The 15,773-nt window shown below is 41.8% G+C and overlaps 1 long non-coding RNA gene across 1 annotated transcript; it reads left to right on the forward strand.

The window, feature by feature from the left end:
* The first annotated feature begins 6,151 nt into the window (after nucleotides 1-6,151).
* On the forward strand, nucleotides 6,152-8,891 carry LOC117862858 (uncharacterized). Its single transcript, XR_004642081.2, has 2 exons — nucleotides 6,152-8,245; nucleotides 8,346-8,891. It is a non-coding gene; the product is annotated as an uncharacterized lncRNA (long non-coding RNA).
* Nucleotides 8,892-15,773: the final 6,882 nt, after the last annotated feature.

Raw genomic sequence — 15,773 nt, forward strand, 5'->3', positions numbered from 1 at the left:
GCAGTGCTTTATATGCCCTGTGAGATTTGAGAAACTTGCAAAAACCGGAGCATTTTACACATTATTCGATTTTTAGGTCAGAACTTTGGATTGAAACCGATCAACATATGTGAGGTTGATTCATGGGTCCGTCATATATACTTCCTAGTTTAGTTCCTTTACATAAGGACCGTCTGGGCATGTGAGGCACCAGGAAACAAGACGGGTAGCAAAGAAGAAAGCGAGAATGCTGGGCGAGCGGAACGGAGTGAGGAGTGAGAGGTAGCTCAAGATCTCGCGCTCTTGCTCCGTACTTCCTTGTCAGTCTCCTTGACAGCACGCTCCAGCAAGAGGCTCCCCGTATCCTTCTGCCAACTCCCACTGTTCCGTAACTGACGGGGATTGCCGGACTGGGCAAGAAGGTATTTTCACCTCGGCACCGAGGGCAATCGAGGGATTGAGGTTGCGGACAGGAACCTGAGTCCCTGGATGTGGTGGGACTGCGTGCTGCTCTTGTCGAGCATACTTTTCTCTACCTCGTTAGTATTGATTGAAGTGTAAGTAGTCGACATTTAGTTATAAAGAATGCTTTTCTCTACCTCGTTCATGCCTTGGTGGACCACTTTCTTCGGTACTCGGAAATCGAGATGAATGCCAAACCAAGCGGTAGAAAGAGAATGGACAGACGGCACAGACTCGATCCAACACACTGCTTCACTCCCAAGACACTAAAGAAACAAAAACTGCATGATAAAAACGATGAAAATCGCTATACTCCTCAAACATCTCATGCACGCAAGAACGTGATTTGTTCGGATCGTTGATGACATCATACCCCCGTATTATGAAATATTTTCGTAAATGTCCATGACTATTGCATTGGTTGGAAGCATCTTGAACCAATATTTTTTTTCTTAATATGCACAACTTAGTGCTTATATTTTTATGTGCTTAAATACGCCAACCTCATAATTCTCTATGTAAATAATGATGGGAAAATAAATATTTTGTAAATTACTGCATCCCATGTGGGAAACATCAATTATTTTCTCATAAATTTGGAAAGTATTTTGGTTCCATAAAAATTCAATATTTTTCAAAAGTAGTCTAGTTTGGTGAATTTAATTGAAAATTGCAAAGGTACATGTGTGTTTTTAAGCAAAATGGGTTCATCTCCATTGATTCTATGAAAAAAAAAGTTTTAAGATGATTTGGTGGTCGTATCGCCCAACTTAATTGATAGAAGTGATGAAAATGTCAAATAAGAAATGAAATTTACAACTCCCGTATCAAATAAGGTTGTTTCGCTCGACTTAACTTACTTCCGATCGTGCTTGATTCTCGGTACCACCTGATGTTTCAATCTAAAATGTAACTCCTAAGAAACAATATTGACGAAACGGACTGTTTCCTAAGAAGAAAAACCAGTATTTTCCCTGCTTTTATTTCATTATGGTCCCAACCTCTTCAACTACCATATCACGGGATACAGTAATCAAGTGCTGCTTGTTGTCACACCACCAATCCCATTGGTCTTGCAATTTATTTTGTGGAAAAAAAACAACAATCTCGGTTGTTGAATTAATGACATAGTACTATATAAAAGTACCACGGTATATATGTCATTAAGTGTTGCTTCCTATAAAATGGCTTCTGGATCTTAGCACGTTTATACATACTTGAAAAGCATAACTAAACATCTGGTGATCTGGTATGCCCTTCTCCCTGTACACAGTATATATACTGATGTGAAAAAGAAAGAAAAGATGAGGTAACATTGTTTCCGTCTCCCTGTGTGGCTTCAGGAAGTGCAGCCTCTTAAAATAACCAATGCTTGCCACACACCTCTTTCTCTTGTTTATGTCCTTTTGAACAAATCAGTAGTTGATACATCGATCATGCTTCCAACTCAGGGGCTTCCCGGGCATGTGAGGCATCACGAAGTAAGAAGGGGAGCAAAGAAGAGGGTGCCACTGATGCGTAGCACAACTTTGTCCTTAATCACCACTTCCAACTCATATCGATGAGCCTAATGCCAGTACCAAACCACCCGTAAGCGTTGATCTACACTTTGTCGGAGCATATCGATCCAAAGACGGGCGTCAATCTTGCTCACTTGGTGATCTGCATTCTCTTGAAGACGAAATGAGAGGGGAGACAAGATTGTAATCAAACAATTGCTTCCTTCGCTGCTTTTTATAGAAAGCATAAGGCTCCCCACTGCTTAGGTTTTGCACCACTTTATTTTGCTACCACCTGAGCCCCGTTGTGTTCCAGAGTATGCAGAGACTGATGCTGATTAAGCCTTCCAAGATCAGCCAATGCAAATTAACTGTCTCCTGTATTTCAGCGAATTAGAATCCAGAACAGTTAAAGATCGAAGTGTTCATGCGGTATTTGAAAAAAGGAGTTGTTGTAACAAAGGATAATCTTGCTAAAAGAAGATGGCAAGGAAGTACCCAGTGCTGTTTTTTTAACTCTGAGGAGCTGTACAACTCTTGTTTTTTGACTGTCATATGGCAATGTTCATTTGGAATGTTGTATATCTCTCGTTTGGAATTCAACCGCCTACTAGTGTGTCCAATTTGTTGGGATCTTGGCTTAGAAGCTTTTCCTGCAGATTAGAAAACAAATTCTTGTAGGCGCTTCGGCTTTATGTTTGGCCATTTGGTTGAATAGAAATAAGGTGGTGTTCAAATGAACCATTCCTAATTTGTCCATTTTGTTGAATAGAAATGAGGAGGAGAAAATTACTCTGAAGGAGAATTGTCGCAAGTTGGATTTCTTCAACAAGTATGGATGGAATTTCAGGAGAAAACTTCAAGCCTAGTGCTTTTAGTCTCAGTGTCTCTGGAATTTGCTTTTAAGGGGTTATGTTGGAATCACGATCGCTTCTAAATCTGTGGCCGTAAACATTCACTTGTGAATGGTAATTAAAAAAGAATCCAGAACAGTACGAGTGGCTTCACAAATTTACCATCGCCAACTTTGGCTTCGAAAAATTACCATTTACATCGTCCGGCACCTTGATTACTCTGCCATTTTGCTTCTTTTATTCATTTTCCTTCTTGATTCAATGGCATAAAAAAAACTAAGTGACCCCCCACATTCCTTGAAACTATTAGTGCTGCTTATACATCATTGACCCCATTTGTATTTTGCATTTTTTTTCTCAGAATATCGACTTGGCTGATGGATTGAATGATTGATGATGAAATGGTACTACTACGGGAACCACATGATAGGTTAGGTACAAATGCTATCAGGTATTGCTGAGCAGAGCTGCCTGTAAAAATGGCCTCTGGATCTCAGCAGTTTACACACCAAAAAAATAGCAAGATATTGACATTGACAAGAACATCTCGTAGCTATATTAACGTGGAAAGAATGAAGAGAAGGAGCTGCACCGCCTTCTCCCTGCGTGGCTTATGAAACTGCAGCTCCTTACAGTAACTGATGCCCATCACAAGCACATCTCTCATGTTTAGGTCAAAATTAAGCTTATCTTTGGATCCAATCACGGTTCGAGGGCATCTGAGGATGTGAAGCATCAGGAAACAAGATGGCGAGCATCAGGAAATAAGATGTGAAGCATTTTTGCCCGGTAGGAACATTTTGGAGGGTGCAGTGATTCTCCATGAAACATTACATGAGCTTCACACAAAAAAAATAGAATGGTGTGCTTTTAAAGATAGACTTTGAAAAAACTTATGACAAGGTTAAATGGGAATTTTTGCAACAAACCTTCTAAGGGTTTTGACCAAAAGTGGTGCGAGTGGGTTAAATCATTTGGTAAAGGGGGTAATGTGGGCATTAAAGTGAATGATGAATTGGGACCATACTTGCAAACAAAGAAGGGATTTAGACAGGGTGATCCATTATCTCCGATGCTTTTCAACATTGTTGTCATATGTTGGCCATTGTGGCTAGAGCTAAAGACGTGAAAGGGGTAGTACCAAATTTAATTGATGGCGGTTTGTTGATTCTCCAATATACGGATGATACAATTATTTTTATGGACCATGATATTGAACAAGCAAAGAGCATGAGCTCCTCCTCTGTGCCTTTGAATAATTATCACGTCTTAAAATTAATTTTCACAAAAGTGAAATTTTCTGCTTTGGGGATGCAAGGAACTGTGAATCTCAATATTCACAACTTTTTGGTTGTAAAATAGGTTCTTATCCTTTCGCTACTTGGGGATCCCAATGCATTATAGAAAATTATAAAACAAGGATCGGAAGTCAATAGAGGATAGAATAGAGAAAAAATTAAGTAGGTGGAAAGGAAAACTTCTATCAGTAGGGGGACATCTAGTCTTGATAAACTCGGTTCTCTCTAGCTTCCCTATGTTCATGCTCTCTTTTTTTCGAGGGGAGTCCTCAAAAATTTGAATACTTATAGGTTGAGATTCTTTTGGCAGAATGATCAACATAAAAATAAATATAGATTGGTTAGATGGAATATGCTACGTCAAGATCTTGTATCCCTATACAGTTGCATGTACAGCTGAAAATACAGTACCCTAATCTGTTTAATATAGTATGAAGAAAACATGCAATGGAGACAGAGGTACTCAATTCGATCCCATGTCTCATTCTGGAGAGCGCTAGTTGGGGACAAGTTAACCGAGTGGTATAGCTTGGTTGCGTGACTTGTACGTATTAATCTAAATGAGGGTAGGGATTTTTTTTTTCTTTGGGACTTACAAAAGAATGGGGCATTCACAGTTAATTCAATGTATATGCACCTAGAGCTACGCAAGAAATTTGACGTATGAAGATTCCTCTCAGAATAAAAATTTTTAGGTGGTATCTTGAAAGGGGAGTGATCCAGACAAAAGATAAGAAGGAATCGAAAAGGAAGTAAAACTTGTTGCTTCTGTAGCAAGCAAGAAACTATCCATCACCTATTTTTTGAGTGTCATTATGCAAAAATTTCTATAGCGTGCAATCCACATTGTATTAGATATATCTCCACCTGTAAACACAGAACATCTTTTTAGTAGTTGGTCTAAACAGGGGTACTGGAGCACAATTTATCATTATTGACAGGAGCTGCAGCTATTTTTTTGGGCAATTTGGCTCACAAGAAACGATTTTGTATTTAACAAGTGTAGACAAAAACTTCTTTGCAAGTTATATTCAGGGGACACACTGGCTACGGTTCTAGACTTGGTACACATTGATGACCGTAGGGAACAGCTAGTCGAGGCAAGCCAACTTCTGGAGTCAAGAGCTATGTAGTTCTTTGCGTCTCATGGATGGCCTTTCTTTTTGTGAATTGGCCAATAATGTTAAACATTATGAGTTAAACTTTGAGTGTATTTGTAATAATTGTGGTCTGATGCGTCTCTTACGAGGGGTTTGAAATCGCAATATTTTTTCCATTATCTAAAAACTCTACACCGAGATGGGTCAAGAGCTGGACGGAGACGTGTTCTTTCTCTCTGTTTTATGTCATCTTTTGTATATCTATGGCGAGATGTTAACATAGATGGCATGCAAAAATAAAGAGCAACTAATTAACCCCCATGTTTTTTGCTACAGTTGGTGCTCCATATATGAGAGACTAAGTTGAGAAGTGACTTGGTCTATTTATGATGAGTGATTGACTGGATGATTTGAGATTTTACCGGTTGAGTCCATATTTCATATGTGCATGGTTATGCTAACAGCTAACCGGAGGTGTTGTATTGTATGCGTTGTGTTGTGGTGTTTGTGTAAAATATATTTTATGTGTTGTGTCTCTTGGCTTGTGATGTGCAGGTGTTGGATGCGACATGACGGTCGATGGCATGAGGTGAAGGTCAAGCAAAAGGTTCATGCCGATATACTAGAACTGTGAATAGTGGACACGAGTAGACTTGGACCGAGGGACCTGAGGAGTCCGGGTGGAGTCATAGGCAATCCACATGGTACGCGGAAGAGCAAGAGTACACGGACAGAATGGAGACGACATCTATCGAGTCAAGCGAGACGGAGGCAAGTCGAGTAGGCGGTCCGAGAGCGGGAGCGAAAGACGAGGCGTCGAAGGCTTAGCAGCCGAACACGCGTCGACATCGGTGAGTCACGTCGTGTGCGGCGTGCGAGAGGGTTTGACCGATTTGGCCTCAAAATGGGGGGTGAGTCATGCCTGCGGGGGGTGTGCAAGAGGGTTTGACCAGTTTGGCCTCAAAACGGAAGGTGAGTCACGCCTGCAGGGTGTGCAAAAGAGTTTGGTCGGTTTGGCCTCAAAATCGGGGGGCGAGTCCGGTGCGGCCGGACGGCGTCGAGTCGGAAGACACGTGGTACCATCGTGAAGCTTGCGTCGAGGTGAAGCATAGTCATGAACGCGTCAGGTCCGATGATGCTTTCCTATTGCCGTTCTAATCGGTTTCCACTCCGGATGCCTACGTAGATATGGAGCTCTTGTAGGTTGTTTGGTGGTGGGGTTCTTATAGAGCATTTAGGTGAGAGAGGGAGAGAGATGAGAGGGACTTTTGATCTTAGTTTTTACTGTGCTTAACCGAATAAGGTAGAGTAATAAAGATTCATTCTCGTGCTTGCTTCACTTTGTCACCCGAGCGTTTTTCTTTTTCTGCGTTTTCGGGTGATTTTCTTGTGAATTTTCGTTCGTCGGTTTCGAGGACGATTTGAGCCGGATTTCCTGAGGGGTTTCGGTGCTAGGATATGTGAGAAGATATCTTGATCATCAATTGATCCTTTCCCCTCACGAGCATCTCGAATTTAAGGTTTTTCTATGAGATCCTCTTTTCTAGGTCTCTTCGGTTCTTTGCGAAATTGATGGGCAAATCATGAGCCACTTGGGTGAATCTCTTAGCTGGTGATTCATCACATCTCATAGTGCCTACAGTTCAAATCTTGTGTCAATCGGAGTTGATTTGGTCGAATTCTGTGAATTCGTGGTTGAGCTCGTCGGGCTGCTTTGTCTCTGGAAGTCAGCACCGTTTGGTCCGGTGCCGGTTCTATTGCTTTGGGTCCTAGCCATCGTATGCTCCGGTGGATCTGTTTTTCCTCGCGCTGAATTTCTCTAGCTGTGTGCTCGATCCTGCTCGGCTCTGTGCTTTAAGCGATTCAGAGCAGCAGCAAAGCTTGGTCCTTTGTTTATCGATTTGCAAATTGCAACAACTCAGCTGCATCGTCTTTCAGGGAATCAGTTCAGTCCTGTGCAATAGTGTAGGGATCAGAAATAGCAGCAGCGGCTGTCTCTTCACTCTCGGTTTCCTGCATCAGCGCATTGCACTTTTATTCTCTGTTCTTTGTTTTCTGTGTGCAGGTTTCAGACTGACAGTGGGAATAGGCGAGCTGCTCATCTTGGTGTTCGACAGAAAACCATCAGTAGGTAGAGTAATCACGGTGAGCTTGCAAGATTAGAGTGATTTGTGTTTCGGTCAACTACTAGCAAGCAAGTTCATTGCGCTGTGCCGATCTTGTGCATGTGTTGACTGCCAGGAGCTCTCTAGCTTTATTTTTGTCTGGCATTTCGATCAGTTCAGCTACTGAGTATAGAAGTAATCTTTGTGATGTGTCATTTTCGAGCTACAGTGATGCAACAATGAATTGACTTCAAGCAATCATGAGCAAATCATTTGGGTATTAATTTATTTGGTTTTGCTTGCTCAAGTGTGCTCGGGAAGGCTTTTAGGTGCTCTTAATTTTCGTGCTGGCTGATGTGTACTGCTTTTCAGTTTCAGTTCAGAACACAACAGCACGTACAGTAGTGGTACAGCAGCACTGGTGTTACATGAGCTCTTGCATGCTTTGTCTAGTTAGCTTGTTTATTTTCATATGATCAATTAGAGCTCTTTTGACGGGTTAATTTGGTGAGAGTTTCGTAACCTGTGTTGTCTTATTTCACTTCCTCATTGCTTTGAGAATTCCTAATCCATTCCTAGGGTGACATCGTCACTAGTTGGCTTGTGTCACCTTAGGTTTTAATGTGAGATGTGGTGGGGGTGGCAATCGAGACATAGGCTTGTGCTGGGATATCCCCCCTCCCCCTCCCCAGTCGCCCATCCCGGCCCTTCAATATCAATCACACAGATTGTTTTATAATCTCACAGATTGTTGGGCTCTTTTTTTTTCTTTCAAATAATGTCTTGGTTGATGGATTGATGAAACAGTACAATAGAAAGCACACGATTGGTAGACACGGTTATCTGCATTGATTTGCTGAGCTTCCTATAAAATGGCTTCTGGATGGCAAGCTATTGATCTACAAGCACTCTAGTTGTAGAAGCTACGCTCATCTGAATAATGAAGAGGTGAGTTAGCCACCGCATTGCTCTTCCTCCTGTGCAGTCTAAGAAACTGCAGGTTCTTACGAAAACTGAGGCATGTTACACACATTTCCCCTTGGTTTAGGTTCAAATTTCCGGATCCAGTCAATTCGTGAATGTGAGGGGTCGATCTATCATGCTTCATAATTACAGTATGTAGCTGCATCTCGGCATGCGAAGCATCAGGAAATACGATGTGCAAAAAAGAAGAAGGCGAGGCTGCTTGGTGGACATACTTTGTTATCGATGTTGCTGCTGGAGATGGACCAAGCATTCGCAACAGACATGGATATCCATTCCCTCGGGCAGGACCCTATGCCCTGCAAAGCCGAGTTCTTCACTAAGTACGCAGACGCCGACGCCCGTTAAGCCTTCCCCAAGATTTCTGAACCACGCTCATCTCTCCACGTGCAAGAACGAATCAGAAAACCTGTGTGGGTGACAAACTGCAGGCACGCCGTCAGCAGCAACTTGCCATGAAGGATCGGAAACTCCTCGATGAAATATTTCCTTTTCTAGCTTTTATACATGACAACTCAGGGGGTGAGAATTCATACTCGCATTTCAGTCCGTCGTCAATCTAGATGAAAAATATCAAGACTTAAGGAAGCCTGCGTGTTGCCATACTCAACTGAGGCCCCAAGAACCAGATAGAATTCACAAATAACAACGTGGAAGATATAGACAAGGAAAAAACGCGTACAACACCAACAGCAGTGAGACTACATGTAAAAAAAATTACCTGCATTTCTTTCTCAAATAGAGAAATTGATGGGATATTGAACAAAAATGTATTGCTTTTCTTGCTGACTTATTCATTGTACCGGATGCACTAAATGCTCGATGCACCTCCTTAGTATAAAATGTCTCCTACGCATCAACACATTCCAAGCCAAATACGATAGACCATTGAGAAGAGCAGCCACTCCAACTACCTAGAGGCAATCTCGAGCATGCTGATACTACAAAAGGCCATGCGGTTGCTAAGAGGTCGTCTAGAAAGGAATTGGAGGCGTCAGGGTGATTAGCAATGTTTGCGGTGAAGTAGAACTTGACTACAAATTAGACTAGCACACTCTTGCATTGTGTGCATCCTTTTTTACACTTTCAGAGATTTCGTATACAGTGCAACTGCGTTCATGCATAACGGTACTCTCTACTGGCTTTGTAGCTGGATCTAGAGCACAAAATAGACATGTAAATCCACAGAGAACATTAAAAAATACCATTTCTCCCCTGATTTATCTTTGTTTTGTGGTCAATGGCATGCAAAAACAGAGAACCCAAACTCCTTGCAACTATTAGTACTTCTAATACATCATTTACCCCATTTCTTTTTAGCTCTTTTACGGTACACAATACTAGGCTATACTAGTATTAGAAAAGGAGTATCCGACGGTTAAGATTAATTGTATACTATTAAAACTTCACATATGGTATGGGTAGTACACATGAGTAGTATAGGTAGTATAAGTGTTTCATGGTAAAAAAAATACAAATGGCATCCCTATAATTTTATTTTTGACACTAACATAAAGTTTAAAATACCATTCAATTTGAAATCTCACTTTTTACAATGAAATATTACTAAATTACCCATAATAATGAACAGCTAGATCTAAGTAGTAGTATTGTGTACCATAAAAGAGCTCCTATTTTTTGCTTTTTTTTGGAATATTGTCCTGGTTGGTGCATTGAATGATTGATGATGAAAAAGGTACTTCAGAAAGCACGTGATAGGTGCAGTACAGATGTTAGGGTAAAGCTGAGCAGAGCTACCTATAAAACCACTCTGGATCTCAGCAGTTTGAACACAAAAGGAATGGCAAGCTATCGACAAGAACATCTTGTAGCTTCTTTTTTTTTCGGATAATCTTGTAGTCATATTGCCGTGAAAAGAGCAAAAAGACGGTGTAACCTGCACTGCCTTCTCCCTGTGTGGCTTCTGAAACTGAAGCTTCTTTCAGAAACTGATGCAAATCACACGCATCTCTCATGTTTAGGTCGAAACCTTTGGATCAAAACACAGTTCGAGGGCATACGACATACGAGCATGTGAAGCATCAGGAAACGAGATGCCAGGCAAAATCAGAATCCAGGCGCCTTGAGTTTTCTTGATTCTTGTATAGGAGTGTTTGAGTGCTCCGATATGTTGTAAAGTTGACGAAAGTTGTTGTTTAGATCCATCTGGACTCTACTTCTTTTTAATATTGGCAGCTCTTCTGCCGATTCGTTTCAAAAAAAAAAAAGAGTCCAGCGCCTTGATGTCCACAGCATGGTGGCCACTATCAAGTTACTTTCTTCTACCCCAGGACGGGTCAAGAGCTGCACTGAGATGCAGTATTTTCTCTGTTCTGTTGATAGAGCTAGGTAGAGCACTCGTAAAGCCATAAAAAAGTATAAAGAAAATACTAATTTGCCCCTGATTATATTTACCGGTAATTTTGTTTGTCGTCCCAGTATCATCTTCTGTGCTTATCTGTCATGGTATGTTACATTAGATGGCATGCAAAAACAAAGAGTAACTAATTAACCCCCACGTCCTTGACACTGTCGGTGCTCCTTATCGCGCCATTCATGATCTCGCGGATCTTTGGACTTTGGCTTCTTTTTTTATCGACGTCTCGGTTGATGGATTGATGAAACAGTACAAGAGAAAGCACACGGTAGGTAGTCCGGCCATCTGCATTGATTTGCTCAGCTGCTTATAAGATGGCCTCTGGATGGCAAGCTATCAACCAAGCACTCTAGTAGCAGAGGCTACGTTGGTCTGATAGAAAGAATGAAGAGAGATGAGGTAGACAGACTGCATTGCTAGCTCTTCTCCTCGTTTAGTTTCAGAAAAACTGCAGCTTCTTACAAAACCTGAGGAATGTTAGACGCATTCTCCCCTGGTTTGGGTTCAAAACTTCTGGTCCCCTGGTTCTGGGCCTATATCATACTTTATAATTGTAACATGTTGGGGCATCTGGGCATGCGAGGCATCAGCAAACAAGATGTGCAGAGAAGGGGGCAAGGCTGCTGGAACACCAAACTGAGCCATTGATGGTGCCGTTTAAGGGTGTGGCCATCATGCTTCCTTCACAATCCAACTCAGCCTATCTAATTTTAGCTCAAAATCATATATTATTATGGACCGACTTTTATTAAGCCTGATCCTTAAATTTGCTAAGCTAAATTAGAGGACCCTTTACCACCCCTCTGCCGCTGGATATGGATCAAGCTTACACAATGAACGTCTGTAACAACTCCAGCTGATACAATGAAGGGTCAAGAAACTCCTAGACTGTTCCGAACTGACAGCAGAGGGCACTGGACAGAATTTGTAGTCGCATTTCAGTCCTTCGTCAATCTAGATGAAAATTCTCAGGACTTAAATGAGCCTGATAGCATTATTAACAACGCTGACGGAGACGGAGAACCAGCACGCTATCATGATTAATTTACGTATAAACTACAAACCCCTTGTTTGCTCGCATATCAGCAGCCAGTGGTAGCAGAATCCCCGTGTAAAACTTAAGCGATGAAGTAGTGTCAACGGGAACTCTTGCAGCTGGGCATCTGCGGTGCTTGGGCCTTAATTGAAATGGTCTTGTTGGATGCAATAAATCATTTGGTCACATCCATTCGTCCAATAGCTACTACAAAATGTCTCTGGCCCCTCAACAAGAGCACCTAGAGTATCTAGAGATGAATGAGCGGAAAATAGGTTTTAACCTCCAACGCAAGTTTGTACTACAGCTGCTCAACATGCGGAATCTAATGCGTTGTCTAGGTGGGTACGAGAGGCATCAGGTTGTTTAAGTCAGCCTAGCGCCCTATGAGTGTTGCTATAAATCACTGGTGTAGGTCGTTTAAGGATGATATATTATATTTAGAACTAGACTAGAGATACTGAGTTAAAGGTATCCTTGGAGATGCGACAAGTGTTATTGTATAGCTTAGTATTGTGTACCGTAAAAGAGATCACTTTTCCGCTAGCTAGCTTGGACTCTTTTGAAAAGATATCATCATAATTTGAATGTGTTTTTTTTAAACGAACCGGCAGTAGGGGCTGCCTGTTATATTAAAAAAAGGGGAGTCCAGGCGGCCAAGATTTACAGATATATTATGAACAAATCTAGCTAAGTGTTCTGCTGCTCCCGCCATAATCCAGTTTGCCGCCTCATCTTTTATCCGCGTGGCGACCACCATAGATGGTGCCTCTAGATGATTGAAAATGCGGTCATTGCACTCTTTCCAGATCTCCCAGCAGATCAGGATGGTAATGGTAATCGACCTCATTGCATAATTTGAATGTGCTAATCCGCCAAAACTTTGTTGCGTGAATTTAAACTGCGGAGTGCAATTTATTCTCCAGGTGTGTATGAAGTCCATTCTGACTGTCTTCCTCGTTGGAATTCACCAGCTTCCCATGCCAACATGCACCAGATTATCTATTCACAGCGAGCTATAAAATCGAAACGGAGACTGAACTAACATCATCTGTATATATTCTCGATTGTTTTTTCAATTGTGTCGGTCATAACCTTCTTTTTTTCTCAAATAGGGAAACTGACGTGATATGGAAAAATGCTTTCCCAGAAGGAAGAAAAACAGATATAGCTACTCTATTGAATTTGTTACTCTCGCCAAGCATCACTTTTCTTGCTAACACTTCACTCTATGGGATGCACTAAATCTTTAATACACCTACATAGATAAAATGGCTCCTACGCCTCAACACATTGAGAGCCAAGATGGTAGATCATTGAGAACAGCAGCCCCTCCAACTATCTAGAGGTAATCTCATGCATGCTTATATACTGCAAATACAAGCCATGCGGTTGCTAAGACTAAGAGGCTGTCTGTCTAGCTAGGAACAGGAGGCATCAGGATGATAAGCTTACCACCAATCAGTTCTCTTTTATCAGAAAGGAGACAATCTCGAGACATTCTGCAACCCAAGACTACATAACCATTGATGTATGAAACTAAAGTTTTGCAAAGAATCTTGTCCGCAAGATTTCCGATAATGAAGTAAAATTTGATTACAAAGTAGACTACAGCATTTACTTTTGGTGACTCTTTTTTACCGTTCAGAGATTTTGCACATGGTGCAACAGAGTGCATGCTTAATGGTACTCTCTCCCTGCTTTGTTGATGGAGCTAGAACACACAATAGACATCGGGGCGAATCATTAAAAATAGTTTCCCCCCTGATTTATCTGTATTTTTTTGTGGTCCAAATATCTTCTACCTCTCTCTAACGAGATGTCAAATTCAATGGCATGCAAAAAAAAACAGAGAAACCACATATCCCCTAGAATTCTGGCAACTGTCAGTGCTTCTTATACATCATTGACCTCATTTATCTTTTGCATTCTTTTTCGGAATATTGTCCTGTTGATGGATGGACGATTCAAAAGCATATAAACAGCTCATTGGTCATAGGCAAATCCATCCTGTTTTTCAATGGACCTGGAAGTCTTCATGCCAGCCAAAGCTAGCATAAGGTGATCTTCTTCTGGTTGCTCCTGAAAGATCACCTTAGCACCAGGAACATTCTTCGAAAAAAGAAGATGGTCATGCCTTTCTATAATTGTGTCTTATGCCCTTATATGGGTGAGGAACTTCTTGAGCACCTCTTTCTGCATTGCCCCTTCGCGCAGGACTGCTGTGGATGATACTAAATTCTCCATATAGATATTGCCTTCGATCCGTATGACATCCTGGTCAGTCTTAGGACGCAACTTCAGCTGCCGTTCTTCATGGAAGTAATTATCCTCATGCCGCTCTCGGTTCAAGAATGAATTTGCTATGGTTATTAGCACACGACCGTACGTCCAGTGCCGGCACCATATGCCATATCATGTGTCCCATGTCGTGTGTCCCATCCAGAGTCCACACGCGTCATGCGCCATATGCCCGCCTACTGACTCATACACGCAACCGCGAGGGTCGGCTCTGATACCATTTGTAACATCCCGTCCTCCAAAACCGCTCCGCCCCGCCCTTCCAGGATGAGCACACATACACATAGCATTTTGCTTACACTTTCGTCCTCGCTTCGTGTAAAAGGATTAACCTGAAGGTGCTATGGCTAATTGACAAAGGCTTATAAGTTGGCTCCACCCTTGCTCAACTAGCAAGATGGTACTAACATACGTACTTGCGCTCATGGACCATGTTGGGCCAACCAAATTGGACCGGGTGTCAATCTTGTAATCTTTCTGATTTTCTTTGTATCCTTCTTTGTTTCTTAGTTACATCCTCCCCATGTAATGTAACGTAATATATATATATATATATATATATATATATATATATATATATATTGACACACTCCTGTTTCATAAAAAAAAATGATTGGTAGTTCGGAAAGCACATGGTAGGTGTAGGTACAAATTTTAGCAGGTATTTCTGAGCTGAGTTGTCTATAAAAATGACCTCTGGGTCTCAGGTGTTTACACACAAACAAAATTTCAAGCTATTTGACAAGAACTTCTTGTTAGTTTTTGCTATATGGACATGTAAAGAACAAAGAGATGAGATAACCTTGCACTGTCCTCCTCCCTGTGTGGCTTCTGAAGGTGAAGCTTCTTGCAAAAACTGGTGCGAAGGCATCTTTCTCATCTTTTGGTCGGAACCTTTTTATCGAATCACTGTCATAGGGACGTGTGAAGCATCAGGAAAGAAGTCGGGAAACAAAGAAGGAGATCACGGCCTTGATGTCCACAAAATGGCAGCATTCTCTACTCCGAGACAGGTCAAGAAGGTCGATCAGATATTCAAGGCTGATCTAGCAATACGTGGCAACTGGAAGTAGATGGCAGACCAAAGAGAATATGTACTCAGGATCTCCTTGAAACTTTGTTGGAACCATAGAATTGAGGGAGGGCCCGATAACATGATAACATACATCAAAAAGTAACAACACACAAAATATGGACAAGGCAGGCAAGACGTACGTAAGCAACACCAGCAGCGTCGCAAGAACAAATCACTTTGCAAGACAGGCAACCAGCACGCATCGTAATTTACATGAACCGGTGGTAGCGGCGGTAGCACTAGCACAGCAAAAACAAGAAGTGATTTATATTAGTAACCCTCACATTTATTTCTTGCAACTGTATGTCGGTGCTTCTCATCTCGCATTATATTATTGATCGCACTGGTTTCTGGCTTTATGTTTTAATAACAATGTCTTGGTTGATGGATCCATGAAGTTCGTAGCTTCGTACAACAGGAGGAATTGAAACACGGTTGGTACAGCGGTGAGCTGCCTATGAAGATCGAGGCATTCCTCTTCTCCCTGTGTATTTTCAGAAACTGCAGCTTCTTACGAAAATTGAGGCACACATTTTCCCCTGCTTTAGGTCCAAAACTCATCTGGGCATGCGATGCATCAGCGAAGAAGATGGGGAGAGAAGACGAAGGCGAGGTGCGCAGTAAAGATCCTGAAGACGCAGGGGACCAACGCCTTTAGAGTTGCCAAGATCATTTATCTCCTTCCAGCGGTGCAATTAGTTAG

Source organism: Setaria viridis, chromosome 7 (genome assembly GCF_005286985.2).
Source record: "Setaria viridis chromosome 7, Setaria_viridis_v4.0, whole genome shotgun sequence".
Classification (NCBI taxonomy): Eukaryota; Viridiplantae; Streptophyta; class Magnoliopsida; order Poales; family Poaceae; genus Setaria; species Setaria viridis.